General features: G+C 44.1%; 1 protein-coding gene and 2 pseudogenes across 1 annotated transcript in view; 1 reads left to right on the top strand and 2 right to left on the bottom strand.

The window, feature by feature from the left end:
* LOC138786597 (zinc finger protein 208-like) overlaps positions 1–16,704 on the bottom strand; it is a 646,972-nt pseudogene that overhangs the window by 500,127 nt on the left and 130,141 nt on the right.
* Positions 1–16,704, bottom strand: part of LOC138786727 (zinc finger protein 271-like) — a 256,641-nt gene that overhangs the window by 99,399 nt on the left and 140,538 nt on the right. The window lies entirely within an intron of this gene.
* On the top strand, positions 3,099–15,583 carry LOC138786866 (oocyte zinc finger protein XlCOF7.1-like; annotated as a pseudogene).

Here is a 16,704-nt window from a genome sequence, read left to right on the forward strand (position 1 = left end):
CCTTCCTGCCCCTCCCCCTCCTCCTGCTAGTGTGCTCTGCTGCTGCTGCTGCTTTCTCCTGGGATCTGCCCACTGGCTGCCAGACAGGTAGGAGATTTAGGCCCCTAATACACAGGGTGACATAGAGGAGGCTGTCAGCGCTTGTTTTCCCCTCGTTCCCTGTGCTATTACACGCGGGGGCAGCGAGCAGGTAAGTGCGGGGGGTGTGCCTGGGTGATCGCTAGATCGTCCGGGCAGCCCATAGAGGATAGCGCTGGTCTGCAGCCGCCGCTCCTATTCCACGGAGGGACGCCAGCAGATCGCTACTATCACAGTTCTTTGTCTTACAGTATGGTGAAAGACAAACAACAGCAACAATCAGCCGACATTGTTCATGTCGGCTGATCGTTGTCTTCTATTACACGGGACAATTATCATCCGTAACGGCCAAGTACAACCGATAATCATTCCGTGTAATAGGACCTTTACAGTGTTCAGGGAGAGGGGGCACCCAAGCTATGCTAAGGGGGGGGGGGGGGGGGGGGGGGGGGGGGGGGGGTGACTGCGCTATAGATGGAGCACATTGGATAATCCCTTTAAGCACTTCCAGAGGCAGCACCACTCTGGTCTCCAGTTTGGGTGAAGTTTATCAACTTAGCTGAATAGCAAAATACAGCTGAACTGGAGACAAGAGACGTGCTGTGTCTGGAAGAAACAGTGCTAAGTTGTGAGGATGAAGTTTTCTTTCTATGATGAATTACAAGAGCTCAAACATCTTTACACATTTATATACGTACATGTTTGTTGTTGTCTGGACAAGTTGTACTATTTATTCCCATTCTTTATTATACATTGTATCCTCTACTTTCTATTCATCTCTCCAGGATCCTCTGCTGATATCTTCTATATAAGAGACCGACCCATCAACCATGGAGAGAGACAGAGACAAGATGGCCGAGAGGATAATAACCCTCACCCTACACATACTCTTCCTGCTTACTGGGGAGGTGAGGGATTCTGGGAGTGATGTCATCATGACATCATTCTTATCTATGGAATAACAGATGGATAGGACTGGGGAGGTGAGGGATTCTGGGAGTGATGTCATCATGACATCATTCTTATCTATGGAATAACAGATGGATAGGACTGGAGAGGTGAGGGATTCTGGGAGTGATGTCATCATGACATCATTCTTATCTATGGAATAACAGATGGATAGGACTGGGGAGGTGAGGGATTCTGGGAGTGATGTCATCATGACATCATTCTTATCTATGGAATAACAGATGGATAGGACTGGAGAGGTGAGGGATTCTGGGAGTGATGTCATCATGACATCATTCTTATCTATGGAATAACAGATGGATAGGACTGGAGAGGTGAGGGATTCTGGCAGTGATGTCATCATGACATCATTCTTATCTATGGAATAACAGATGGATAGGACTGGAGAGGTGAGGGATTCTGGGAGTGATGTCATCATGACATCATTCTTATCCATGGAATAACAGATGGATAGGACTGGGGAGGTGAGGGATTCTGGGAATGGATGGAGTGATAGTAATGTGTCTCTCCATACACAGGATTACACAGTAGTGAAGAAGTCCTCTAGTGGGCGCTGTGGGGCCCCTGGGTGTGAAGGATGGGGAAGAACCCTGAGCCCAATCCCGGGGCCCCTGATACATGAGGAAATGGAGGAAGAGAAGATCCTAGAAGTCACCAACAAGATGGTGGAGCTGCTGAGTGGAGAGGTGAGACTGTGGCTGCTGGGAATGCTGGGACATTATACAGTAAGACCACTGGAGGGGGGGGGGGGATGACTGTGTGATCATTGTGTGTGTCAGGTTCCTATAAGGTGTCAGGACGTGGCGGTCTATTTCTCCATGGAGGAGTGGGAGTATGTAGAAGGACACAAGGATCAGTACAAGGATGTGATGCTGGAGGATCAGCAGCCCCTCCCATCAGCAGGTAATAGACAGGACTATATACACACCTCCTCTCTGTATTATCTGGATGGAAAGAATGAATTCAGTCTCTGTATGTGTTCCCTCCAGTCAGATCCAGTAAGAGAACAGCACCAGAGAGATGTCCCCGTCCTCTTCTTCCTCAGGATCAGGTAGATGGAGATGTTCCCTATGATCTGTACATCCCACCTGACTTCTCCTGCTGTCTGATGACTTTTACAATATTTCTCTCCATCTTATGAATCAGGGGGAAGATGGGAACAATATTAACGCTCCAGAGACAGATGTGAGCAGTGATGAGCAGTATAAGGAGGACATTACTACAGGAAATGATCTGAACCATAATATTGCTATGGACAAGATAGTAAAAAAAGTAGAGAAAAATGTCAGTGATGATAAACAGTATAAGGAGGACATCACAACAAGGAAAGATATTAACTACAGTATTACTACAAATATGATGGTGAAAGAAGAGACAGATGTGAGCAGTGATGAGCAGTATAAGGAGGAAATTACTACAGGTAACTGCTCAGGTGAGTAATAAGAATTTTTCAGTGATTGAGTTCGTGACCCCTCATGACCTTTGACCATTATACTTAGTTTAGATGCAGAAAAGGCCTCCGACAAGACCTCATGGCCCTTTATTCCCACCACTATTCAGCATAGATGGTTTGGCCCTATATTCTCCCAATATATTATAGCTTATACAGAAACTGACTGCACAGTCACCACCATACTCTTGTGATATTGTGGCATATGTCCCTCTTTGCTTTTAGCAAATGTTGGGAATTATGCCAGATCTTATTGGGGCCTGAACTTTCCAGGTGTTCCGGCATATAAGATAGCAATAACCTTCAGTCCGGAGGGTAGATGGATCAATTTGTTGTATTGGATCAATGTGTTGAACAGCTGTATTTCAAATTTTAGAGTTTTAAAAGTCAACACCCTCTCCCCCCCCCTCCGGATGCCCCCTGTATGTACATGTGTGTATATATATATATACACACTGTGCCCTCAGAGAAGTGGTAAATACTTACATCTCATATTCCATTTTCCTGGATCTGGAATTCGCTGTAACGTCCCTTGTTCGGGGAGGGTCATCCAGGGAGCTGTGTGGAAGGCTCTCACCACTTACCAAGGACGTATTTACTACTAAGGACGTCATCTCCCCGGCCTGCAGCTTCTAGATTCTTCTCCCTGACACTTCCTGTGGATGGGAACAGATCTGATCATTCTTATTATGTTACATAAAAAAGAGTAACTTTCCATGTCTGCAATATGTTTAAGCTTCTATTACTGGGAAATAAGAGAAATGGTGTTTTCTCCTTTGCAGATGATTCTACCAGGAGCTCAGGGGGACATCAGATCTCCTCAGAGGATCATATCACACAAGATACATATGAGGAGCCGTCCACTATCCCAGATACACCCTCAGCCCCTCACAGCAAAGATCTCTCATCTCATCCTGTTATACAAGTCCCATCTTCTGCTTCATCACAGGAAATACAGGAAAGCCTCAGTTTTCATCTTTACAACATGAAAAATGCTTTACTCACAAAAAAATATCTTACAGGGGAGAAGACATGTTCAGAATGTGGGAAATGTTTTACTTATAAATCGGATCTTGTCATACATCAGAGAACTCACACTGAGGAGAAGCCATTTTCATGTTCAGAATGTGGGAAATGTTTTAGTGATAAATCACTTCTTGTTACGCATCAGAGAACTCATACTGGGGAGAAGCCATTTTCATGTTCAGAATGTGGGAAATGTTTTGGTAAGAAATCACAACTTGGTAGACATCAGAGAACTCACACAGGGGAAAAGCGATTTTCATGTTCAGAATGTGGGAAATGTTTTATTGATAAATCACATCTTGTTAGGCATCAGAGAACTCACACAGGGGAGAAGCCATTTTCATGTTCAGAATGTGGGAAATGTTTTGTTAATAAATCAGACCTTGTTATGCATCAGAGAACTCACACAGGGGAGAAGCTATTTTCATGTTCAGAATGTGGGAGATGTTTTCTTCGAAAATCAGATCTTGTTTCGCATCAGAGAATTCACACAGGGGTGAAGCCATTTTCTTGTTCAGAATGTGGGAGATGTTTTCATCGAAAAACAACCCTTGTTAGGCATCTGAGAACTCACACAAGGGAGAAGCCATTTTCATGTTCGGAATGTGGGAAGGGTTTTGATCGACAATCAAGTTTTCTTTACCATAAATACATTCACACAGAGGTGCGGAGTGAGCCGGCCATTTAAACGGACGCTTGAGGCAGGAGCTCCATCGATGCAGGTTTGCACCTGGCCTAAAATGCCACATTCCGGCACCTATATAGTGTGACTTCACCTCGTTTCCGTAAGCGGCTTCTGAAGGGCTATGAGCTGAACCAGGACGTGTCTAAAGACTTTATGCCACTACGACTCACTGGATGATATGCTTGAATTTTTCTATTATGAACATGTATATGTTATAATACAGAAAAAAGTTTTGAGCAGATAAAAAAGGATACTTTGTGGTGTGTGTTCTTTGTTAGATTTTTTGGAGTGTGAGGCAGGAGCTCTGTCCGTGCAACTGTGCACCTGGCCTAAAACGCTGTATCCCGGCACCTATATAGTAACCCAACACATGGGGAAGAAGAACCGCGTCCAAACCTGGGGACCCTTCCTCACCCAGGGAGCCCCCCGCATCTGTCATCCTCAGAGCCAGAACAGGGAGTGGTACATGGAAAATACATTGAAACCTCTATGAGCCGACGACCCAATTTTGCACAAAAAAATTGTTTTTTCATGGGGGTGGTCTGGTCAAAGAACGATGTATAGAAAATGCAGAATTAAGTGTCTAAGTGAAGCAGGAATATGTAGAGCAGGAGCCCCCAAACTACGGCCCGTTGGCCACATGCGGCCCCCTGAGGCCATTCATCAGGTCCTTGCCAACCCCCCCGATACTGCAGCGTGGCACCATCCCCCACCCCCTTAGCATCTTCCAGCCAACAAATGCCCCAACCCCTGCCCCCTCTCAACAGAGACAGATGAGGAGTATGATCCTCCGCTAAGAGACAGTGTCATCCTCCACTGCTACTGCTGTGTTGGTGACATGTATGTTTATGTATGTATCTGTGTGTGTGTTAGTGCTCATGTGTGATAATGGATTGTCCAGTTGAATAATAGATGAACTTTATTTCACATCTTTAAAATGGATAACAAAACAATAAAATCATGTGCCGATGCGTTTCAGGACGTAGTCCCTTAATCATGGCATAGTGTGAGTGTGAATAAACGAAACATTTATAGCCATACAAGATGTGGAATAATATGAGGACCGCCCTCACTACAGGTGGAACAAATCGTATATGATGCACCACGGAATTAACCACTTGTGCACCATGGTTGGGATTATGAGGATCAACTTGCAACACATAAAAGTGCTCATGTGTGGCCGTGGTAGAACTACAGCTCCAAGCATGCTCCTGTGTGGCTTTGGTATAACTACAGCTCCCAGCATGCTCCTATGTGGCTGTGGTACAACTACTACTCCCAGCATGATCCTGTGTGGCTGTGGTAGACCAACGACTCCCAGCATCCTCCTGTGTGCCTGTGGTAGAACTACAACTCGCAACATGCTCCTGTGTGGCTGTGGTAGAACTACAACTCCACCATCCTAAGCCACCTTCCTTGTGTTCCCCCCCACCCACACTAAACCTGGAAGTGTGGTGCATTATACTCACCTGATTCGTGTTGACCCCCGTCTGCCATCCTGTGACAATGATGACATCATTGTCACAAGATGGCGTACAGGGGTCGACACAAGTCAGGTGAGTATAATGCATCACACTTCCGGGTCTGGCATGGGGAAGGGGGAACATGGGGAAGGGGGCCATTCACTAACATAACATACATTACAAAGTTGTATAACTTTGTAATTTGTGTTATTTAGTGAATAATTGTTTAGCGCCGCACTTACCCTTTAACTCTCAGCATAGTGCTGACAGTTGTGGCGTGCCTCGGCTATCACTGATGGTCAGTCTGGGGGAGCTGCTCCCTGCACAGCTCCACTTTGGGCTATGGCGCTCCTTCTTCCTCCTCCAGGCTTAGCCATGCCTCCACCTTCCGCCCTCCTCTCTCTCTCACCCTGCTAGCATGCTTCGTCCATCTTCATCGTGGCCCTGTCAGCGCTGTCGGGGAGCAGTTTTAACTTGTCCTTTGTGTCTTTTTATGGGGTTTGCAACTACAAAATCCGCACAAAAAAAGCGGTCATTGGTCGGATAAGGGGTTGGTCTTCTCAAAGAGAGGCAGTGTCCATAGGAAATAATGGTTATAAAATCGGTCTGGAAGGGGGGTGGTTTTCTCGAAGTGTTCTGCTTGAGAGGTTTCACTCTATTTGCAAAAATCTTGGCTACTCGCCTTGGTTATTGACTACCTTCCTTGGTGGATAATGGACCCAGCATGCTTTGTCACAGGTCGGCAGAGAGCGGCAGAGACCTGTGCGAGAAGGGTGACTGCATCTATTATATTTATCTCCAATCGGACTGGGCCTTTGTTTTCAGCCTGTTTAGTAGTGGTAATGTAACTGCTCTTGATACACAGGATCCAGAGTTGAATTACCACTTGATATTTACTATACAATTAAAAATTGATAAACAAACCCTTAGAGGGGTATTCCCCCCTCCCCAAGGGTCAAAAAAATGAAATGTTCTCAAACCTAGCTGGTCTTGCTCATGGAGTATGTTAAGCAACTTCCTGTCTTTCTAGCAGACACCATTACAAGTTTTTCCAAAATCTGGTCTATATGCAAGATGGCACTGGTCTGGAAACTACATCTCCCATCATGCAGTGCTTCTCCCTGATTGGTCCATTTTGGGCACTAATAGACCTTTTAGACTAGGAGCCTTCCTGAAAGTTATTTTTGGCTTGGTAGGTAGTTCTTTTTCCAGAAAAGGGTCCAGTTTTAGGATATGCCAATGTTTCTGGAGGATGTTCTGTAATTGTTTGTGATCCGTAGAGTAAGTTGTAATGAAATTAGAAGAATGATCCATTTTTTCTTTTTTTTTTGTGTGTGTGTTTGTTTCATTACTTGTTCTTTCTTGAAGGAACTGTTCCTATGTGAATGCGGCGGCCTTCTCTTCTGCATGTAGAACTAGTTCTTGCGGGTACCCTTTAGCGAGAAACTGGTTCCTAATTGTTATTGCTTGTTCATGGTATTTGTTAGCTGTGCAATTTTTACGGATACGCTTGAATTGTCTAAATGGGATATTTAGCTTCCATTTCTTTGAGTGGTTGCTATTAAATGGTAGATAGCTATTTGAGTCTACCGGTGTAAAGTAGGTGGCCATCATTAACTCCTCGTTTTCATAAAAAAATTAGTAGTGCTAAAAATTCGACACGTTCTTTGGAAAAATGTGGGACTAGGGTGATTCCCCCAATTGTTGTTAATAAGATCTTCTAGGAATGTTTGTATTCTACTTATGTCACCCTCCCAAAGGAAGAAGAGGTCATCTATATATCTCTTGTAGAGTTTTACATTTTGCTGGAAAAGGGGATGGGTGATGAGGTTCAGGGTCTCGAATCTACCAATGAAAAAGGTTAGCATAAGCTGGTGCATTGCTGTGCCGCATGTTCGGTGGTAGATGGTTCCATTGTACTCAAATTAGTTGTTTTTTTAGAATTAGCTCCAGGCAGTTTAGTAGGAATGCTCTCTGTGTAGGTGGTATGGTGGGATCCTGTTCCAAATAGTGGCTGATGGACTCCATTCCCAGGTTATATTGAATGTTCGTATAAAGGGCTGAGATGTCCATGGTTAAAAGGACCATATTCTCTGTCCATTAGTGTTTTTAAAGTGTCACTGTCATGAAAACATTTTTTGCAGAAGTCAATAGTACAGGCGATTTTAAGAAACTTTGTAATTGGGTTTATTAGCCAAAAAAGGCATTTTTATCATGAAATAGCCATTTGAAGCTCCCACCCGTCTTCATTGTTCTCTATGAAGAGGGTATAGATGAGGCACCAAAACGGGACAATAAAGAGTTAATTTACAGCTACATCACTGGCTATCTCTAGAGATAGGCGAACCTGCCGGGGTTGGGGTTCGCTCGTACAGGCGGTCCTCCGGCTGTATCCACCCTCTCCACGGAGCGGGCAGACAGCGGCAGTCAGAAGCCAAGGTTTCAGGTTCATTTGAACCCCGAACCTCGGCCGGTTCGCTCATCTCTAGCTATCTTCTCTGAAAGTCAGCACTGACCTCTCTGACCTCTGAATAGGGGCTTTCAGGGCCTCCCTGTTGTGAAATCCTTTGTTCTCTGCTCTCTTCTGCCGACTAATCTCCCTCCTTCCCCCCCCCCCCCTCTTCATAGCACAGACAGGATCCGACTGATGTAAAACTGTTGAGATTTCCTGATTCTGAGCAGTAGATGACAGAAAGGAGAGCAGGGGGGACCTGGGAAAAGTCTTTTTAAATGCAGATATTGGCGTATTTGCCTAATAAACCCAATTACAAAGTTTCTTAAAATCGCCTGGGCTATTGATTTCTGCAAAAAAAAAAAAAAAAATTAACGACAGTGACTCTTTACAGTAGTTTTATTAAAGCATCTGAGTTTTTGAGATATGAATCAAGGCAGAGCACATATTCTTGTAGTTTTCACCCTTTAGGTTCCTCATGGCTTCTGTATTGTAATCGATGTTATCTTGTAGGACGATACCACCTCCCTTGTCCACTGATCTAATGATAAGACCATGGTTGGCCCGTAGGTCTTTTAAAGCTTTCCTCTCTCCGGCAATGAGGAGTCTATCTGTTTGCTGATTCTTAGTTGTAGTAAGTTTACGTAGATCTTTGGCTACTGCGTCATGGAATGTTTTGATCGAGGGGCCATGGCTGACCACAGGGTAAAATCTAGACTTTGTTTTAATTGTTGGATGTTTGCAGAGGTTCCGGCATTAGTTCCCTGATTTGCAGGGATTCCCTTGTAAAACATAAGTCCATAGTCATACACATTAACCCAATCGGATACCTGGAAAGTTTGAAGTCCGCTGACATGCGCACCATGCAGTGGGACATATCAGAAAAATGCATTAATCCATCGTCATGCGCATTATACTCAACTTGATACCTGAAAAGGTTGAAGTCCACTGACATGCTGTCACGATATTGGTGCACGCACCTGGAATCCAGTGGCCAGTTGGAGTGAGCCAAGCACACGGATAAACTGAAGAGAATGTCCGGAGGGGTGCAACTAGAATGTTGATGAGGATAATCCAACTTGAATGTAGAACAGTCTGGAGAAGATAGTTCTCTGGATCAGGAGACTGGTACAAGTCACAATACTCAAGCAATGTTTGCATTGCCTCATGGTCAGAAGTAGGCCCAAACAGGAAGCAAGATGGCTGCCACACCATCCATAGTGACCATTTTGGAAAAGGGCAAAACAAGGGAAAAACAACAGCATCCAGTAGTAAGGTATGGAACTGCAGCACAAATTCTTCTAAACTACAAATGGCGGCCTCTAGTGGTCAAATGATAAAATATCAGGATCCCGACACATGCGTACCATACAGTGGGACATCTCGAAAAATGTATAAGTCCATTGTTATGTGCATTATACTCAACCCGATACCTGAAAGCTTGAAGTCCGCTGACAGGCGCACCATGCAGTGGGACACTTCGGTAAAATGTATAACTTCCTGATCATGCGCACAACATCAACGGCGTTCGGGTAATTCAAGTACAAACGGATGTGATGTTCCGCTAACTAATCAGTCACTGTCAAGGACTGAACAACCAGTAAAATTCAAACACATCTATGTGCAAGAGCTACATTGGTTTAACACTAAGTAGTATCCTCCCTATGCCCTCGTTCTGGACTCATGTATCCTTTAAATATAAGCCCTGATGAGCCCGAACCGAGCTTGCCGTAATACTTTGAGAAAGCAAGCGAGTGGCGAAACATGTCAGTAATAGGCAGCAGTATGTTTTTAGATTAGGATATGGGTATTCACTGTGGGGGATAAGAGCTATGTGTACACCAAATCGCATGTTCTGAGACATTCAGTGTGATCCCGCTAGGACACGTCTGCATCTCTCAGCGTTAGGAGCAATGTGAGAGACCAGGAGGAGAAAAATTACAGCGGCCGGAGACAGCAAACGTGTTTTGTGCTTATCGTTTGTTTGTCAAGTCTTGGAAAATTCAATAGAACAATTGTTCTCTAGCCTAGTAGGAAAAAAGGAAATTACTAACTTGAATAAATAACTTTTGAATTTATTTTCTCCAGAGTACCCCTTTAACAAAAGTTTGTTATATAATGATCAGATGTATTAACTATATCTGATCATTTTAACAAGACTATAACTCATCCTAGGAGCCAGAGCTTCTGTGTAATGAACTAGAACTGTTCAATATCTTCTCAGCAGAATCCAGAGAAATACTGAACTAAGTGAACTAATCACCAAAACGAACTAGATTTCCCATCACTAATACACTGAGTAGCAGCCCCTGATCATGTGACTCCTCCTCCTCCATGTGACTGATCACATGACTGTGACATCATGGCAGGTCCTGGAAGCACAGAGGAAGCACACGGCTCCTGTACTTTCTATTCATCTCTCCAGGATCCTCTGCTGATATCTTCTATATAAGAGACCGACCCATCAACCATGGAGAGAGACAGAGACAAGATGGCCGACAGGATAATAACCCTCACCCTACACATACTCTTCCTGCTTACTGGGGAGGTGAGGGATTCTGGGAGTGATGTCATCATGACATCATTCTTATCTATGGAATAACAGATGGATAGGACTGGAGAGGTGAGGGATTCTGGGAGTGATGTCATCATGACATCATTCTTATCTATGGAATAACAGATGGATAGGACTGGGGAGGTGAGGGATTCTGGGAGTGATGTCATCATGACATCATTCTTATCTATGGAATAACAGATGGATAGGACTGGGGAGGTGAGGGATTCTGGGAGTGATGTCATCATGACATCATTCTTATCTATGGAATAACAGATGGATAGGACTGGAGAGGTGAGGGATTCTGGGAGTGATGTCATCATGACATCATTATCTATGGAATAACAGATGGATAGGACTGGAGGGGTGAGGGATTCTGGGAGTGATGTCATCATGACATCATTCTTATCTTTGGAATAACAGATGGATAGGACTGGAGAGGTGAGGGATTCTGGGAGTGATGTCATCATGACATCATTCTTACCTATGGAATAACAGATGGATAGGACTGGAGAGGTGAGGGATTCTGGGAATGGATGGAGTGATAGTAATGTGTCTCTCCATACACAGGATTACACAGTAGTGAAGAAGTCCTCTAGTGGGCGCTGTGGGGCCCCTGGGTGTGAAGGATGGGGAAGAACCCTGAGCCCAATCCCGGGGCCCCTGATACATGAGGAAATGGAGGAAGAGAAGATCCTAGAAGTCACCAACAAGATGGTGGAGCTGCTGAGTGGAGAGGTGAGACTGTGGCTGCTGGGAATGCTGGGACATTATACAGTAACACCACTGGAGGGGTGGGGGGGATGACTGTGTGATCATTGTGTGTGTCAGGTTCCTATAAGGTGTCAGGACGTGGCGGTCTATTTCTCCATGGAGGAGTGGGAGTATGTAGAAGGACACAAGGATCAGTACAAGGATGTGATGCTGGAGGATCAGCAGCCCCTCCCATCAGCAGGTAATAGACAGGACTATATACACACCTCCTCTCTGTATTATCTGGATGGAAAGAATGAATTCAGTCTCTGTATGTGTTCCCTCCAGTCAGATCCAGTAAGAGAACAGCACCAGAGAGATGTCCCCGTCCTCTTCTTCCACAGGATCAGAATCAGGTAGATGGAGATGTTTCCCATGATTTGTACATCCCACCTGACTTCTCCTCCTGTCTAATGACTTTTACAATATTTCTCTCACATCTTATGAATCAGGGGGAAGATGGGAACAATATTAATGCTCCAGAGACAGATGTGAGCGGTAATGAGCAGTATAAGGAGGACATCACTACAGAAAAAGATCTTATTACTATGGACAAGACAATTAAAGAAGAGGAGACAGATGTGAGGAGTGATGAGCAGTATAAGGAGGAAATTACTACAGAACAAGATCTTATTACTATGTCCAAGACAATAAAAGAAGAGGAGGAGACAGATGTGAGCAGTGATGAGCAGTATAAGGAGGACATTACTGCAAAGAAGGAACTGAACTCCATTAATTATACAGACATAAGGGTAAAAGAGGAGACAGATGTGAGCGGTGATGAGCAGCGTATGGAGGACATCATTACATGGAAGGATCTGAACTTTATTGATGCTACAGATATGATGAAAGAAGAAGAGGCGACAGATGACAGCAGTGATGAGCAGTATAAGGCGGACATCACTACAGGTAACCGCCCAGGTGAGTAGTGACCACTAAATGCAGAGAACAGTCACACATTCTCCTCAGTCACCGGCTGTAACTATTCTGTGTGGAATATTATAAGTTCTGTGTCCTGTCAGTTTTCCAGCTATATAATCATTCAGCCTAAATTCTAATATACAGCACAGTCCCAGCGGACAATATATCACTATCAGTCTCCTGCTGCTGCATCTATAGTGACCGTCCTCATCTTACAGCGTACCTGTTGGGATTTATTTTTTAAATCAACAGGGGTTCTGATCGCAAGCAGTTATGTATTATACTCACTTTAATTTAAGAAATAATTTATATGGTTAAATCAACATTATGCAACTGAGCTCCATGTTCCCTTTGTGCCGATATTTGGTCTTTTTCAAAATAAGACCAAACACACAAAGTCCCAGCGCTCACAGACATGGCTCAGTAATGACTGACAGTAATGTCCAGCGAGTACGAAAATGCTCCAGTGCTTGTTCCTAGAGTCGAGAATTTTTCAATGATAGAGTTCATGACCCCTCATGACCTTTGACCATTATACTTAGTGTAGATGCAGGAAAGGCCTCCGACAAGACCTCATGGCCCTTTATTCTCACCACTATTCAGCGTAGACGGTTTGGCCCTATATTCTCCCAATATATTATAGCTTATACAGAAACGGACCACAACTCCAGATTAACAGACGTAATACTTTGCCCTTCGACATCTTCACAGGAAGAGCACAAGGTTGCCCCCTCTCCCCCTTCTCTCTAATCCCTCTCTCTGTCTCTTACTGTACCACATACCCCCTGTAACACCCTCCGCACAGTCACCACCATACTCTGTGATATTACATGGCTGCATTAGCAGAGGATGTACTTCTTATCATCAGGAACCTTCTCTCTACTCTCTCCCCTTTGTTGGGCGACCTCCAGGCTTTAGATAAGCTTTCAGGTTATACCATATACATAGACAAGTCAGAAGCCCTATTGCTTCCAGGTCCTCCATTTCCACGCTTATGTCTACCTGTTCCATTGGTGTTCCTCCACAATCACATATCCGGGAATCGCTGCCTCATCTGGAAGAATGGCAGAACAACAATCCTGTTTCTTCTTTTAAAACAACTCAAATCTATTTGGGGCCAGAACTTTCCAGGTGTTCCGGCATATATCACATCGCAATAACCTTCAGTCCAGCTTCCTGATACCATCTGCAGTGAACAGACATGGAGGGAAGATGGATCAGTTTGTCAAAATCTATTCCCACCTACACCCCATATGTCCCCTAAGTAGCCAGGTATGTCCTCCTTTTGTTCCCCTGTATGTATATGTGTATATATACACTCATACACACTGTTCCCTCTGAGAAGTGTTATGTACTTACCTTTCACGTTTCAGCGCTATCTCCTGCCTCACATCCAGAGCGGCTGCCAGCTGAGAGCACTGCTGCTGGAGTAGACACAGAGTATCCCAAGTAGCCAAGGAGGGGGGTGTCAGTGCTTTTTGCATTGGGGAGAAACCTGCTCCACACTGACAGTATAGACCCTAGACCAGGGCTTTGCTGTGACGTCCCTTGTTCGGGGAGGGTCATCTAGAAGGCTCTGAACACTTACCAAGGACATATGTAGCCAGAGGCTGGCCCGGTCGGGGACGTCACTGCACCACGTGACTTATGCACAGTATGTCAAAAAAATCCAGTAACGCCATGCTGGTTGGGGTCCAGCAGGTTATCGGTATGTAGGGGGTCAATGGTCCTATTTTTTATTTGAGAAGAGTTTCCATTACTTTTCCTACTAAGGACGTCATCTCCCCGGCCTCCAGCTTCTAGATTCTTCTCCCTGACACTTCCTGTGGATGGGAACAGATCTGATCATTCTTATTATGTTACATAAAAAAGAGTAACTTTCCATGTCTGCAATATGTTTAAGCTTCTATTACTGGGAAATAAGAGAAATGATGTTTTCTCCTTTGCAGATGATTCTACCAGGAGCTCAGGGAGACATCAGATCTCCTCAGAGGATCATATCACACAAGATACATATGAGGAGCCGTCCACTATCCCAGATACACCCTCAGCCCCTCACAGCAAAGATCTCTCATCTCATCCTGTTATACAAGTCCCATCTTCTGATCCATCACAGCAAGCTGACATTTACAGAGAAGACCATGAACATCAAAGAGAAAATACAGGAAAGCCTCAAATTTCATGTTTACAACGTGAACAATGCTTTACTCATAAAAGATATCTTGGAGAGGAGAAGGCATTTTCATGTTCAGAATGTGGGAAATGTTTTACTCAGAAATCACATCTTGTTAGGCATCAGAGAATTCACACAGGGGAGAAGCCATATTCATGTTCTGAATGTGGGAAATGTTTTAATGGGAAATCAGACCTTGTTATTCATGAGAGAACTCACACAGGGGAAAAGCCATTTTCATGTTCGGAATGTGGGAAATGTTTTACTAATAAATCAGGCTTTTATAAGCATAGGAGAACTCACACAGGGGAGAAGCCATTTTCATGTTTGGAATGTGGAAACTGTTTTACTCGGAAATCACACCTTGTAACACATCAGAGAACTCACACAGGGGAGAAGCCATTTTCATGTTCAGAATGTGGGAAATGTTTTAATCGAAAAACAACTCTTGTTACGCATCATAGAACTCACACAGGGGAGAAACCATTTACATGTTCGGAATGTGGGAAATGTTTTAGTGAGAAAACAGAACTTGTTAGGCATCATAGAACTCACACAGGGGCGAAGCCATTTTCATGTTCGGAATGTGGGAAATGTTTTAATCAAAAATCAATTCTTGTGAAGCATCAGAGAATACACACAGAGGAGAAGCCGTTTTGAAGTTCGCAATGTGGGAAGGGTTATGTTCGGAAACCAAGTCTTCTTTACCATAAAAAGGTTCACACAGGCGGGCTGAGCAAGCCGGCCACGTAATCGGACATGTGAGGCTTTTTTAAAAAAAATATCTTTATTTTTCAAAAATAGGTCATCATATACATTAAAAAGGACTAGACAAATCTTCCAATTAAATTATCCTCCCACCCCAATACCCCAACCCTCCCCACAGAGAGGGACACAAGCAAAGCCAAAAAAAATAAAAATAAAATGCATAATAATAAATAATAGTATAATAAATCCAAATAACTACGTAAATGCATAAATATGATGTACATTGTTGTGTGTGTTTTAAGATATTAAAGTATTACTGTATCCGAACTTTCGGCATGTGATTAGCGGTGGCTGCTGAAGTTGGATAAAGCCCTAAGGCTATGTGGAAATCATGGATATAGTCATTGGCTGTATCCATGTTTTCCAGACAACCTTAGAGCTTTATACAAGTTCAGCAGCCCCAGATAATCAATTGCCGATCGTTCGGGTTCGGATCGACTCGAACCCGAACCTGGTTCGCTCATCTCTAGTGATTTCTATTCATTGAGGCTCTCAACCCACTGTCCAATATATCAAGCCATTCCTCATCTGTAATTGGAACAAGGTCTGTCTCTCACCTCCTTTTCCTGTTATCTCTGTCTCTTAATTGTTTACAGTCTCCAATAGCGTTATACATAAATCTTGTCCCGCCCTTCCCTCTTGACTTATTACCGTTTAGTGCTCTCCGAAAATCTGAATTTGCTACTTAAATTTATCCTAATCAAATGCTGATCGTTCGGGTTCGGATGGACTCAAACCCGAACCCGGTTTGCTTATCTCTAGTCCTTATCCTTTGTGCTATGTGTTGCATAATAAATCTGTTAATAGGAATACTTATGTGAATCTACTTACATATATTCTTCTTTAAGCTCGTGAAACGGTCTCAGCTGGCCGTGTGAAAAAATTGCGCTACATTTTTAAGCCCTCTACTCTTCCAAATGTGAATATTTGGTATTGTGAGAAATTCGGGAAAATTGCCATTGTGGAGCACAGTTTGGCTCAGCCAATCGCGGCTGAGCAGCCGATGACGCGGCCGTGTCATCGGCTGCTCAGCCACGATTGGCTGAGCACAGTTATGTGCAGGTTTGAAGAGGGCGGCCGGCACTCAGGACGCTCGGAGGGATTCGGCCCGGCCGTCCGAAGACGACATCGCAGACTGAAGATCGGAGACGAGTCGGCACGTGACAGGTATGTATAGCGCACCACACTTCCGGGTACACGGGTGGGGGTGGTGGGACACGGGGAAGGGGGCCATTCACAGACATAACATACATTACAAAGTTGTATAACTTTGTAATGTGTGTTATTCTGTCAATAATTCTTTACCGCCGCACTACCCCTTTAAGTGTTCTTTCTATAGACTCTCCGCTATCCATCTTGGAGCCGCTGTTAAAACATAGGTGATTTGAGGCTGAATAATCATTTTTTATCAA

The sequence above is a fragment of the Dendropsophus ebraccatus genome, chromosome 3 (assembly GCF_027789765.1).
Source record: "Dendropsophus ebraccatus isolate aDenEbr1 chromosome 3, aDenEbr1.pat, whole genome shotgun sequence".
Lineage (NCBI taxonomy): Eukaryota > Metazoa > Chordata > Amphibia > Anura > Hylidae > Dendropsophus > Dendropsophus ebraccatus.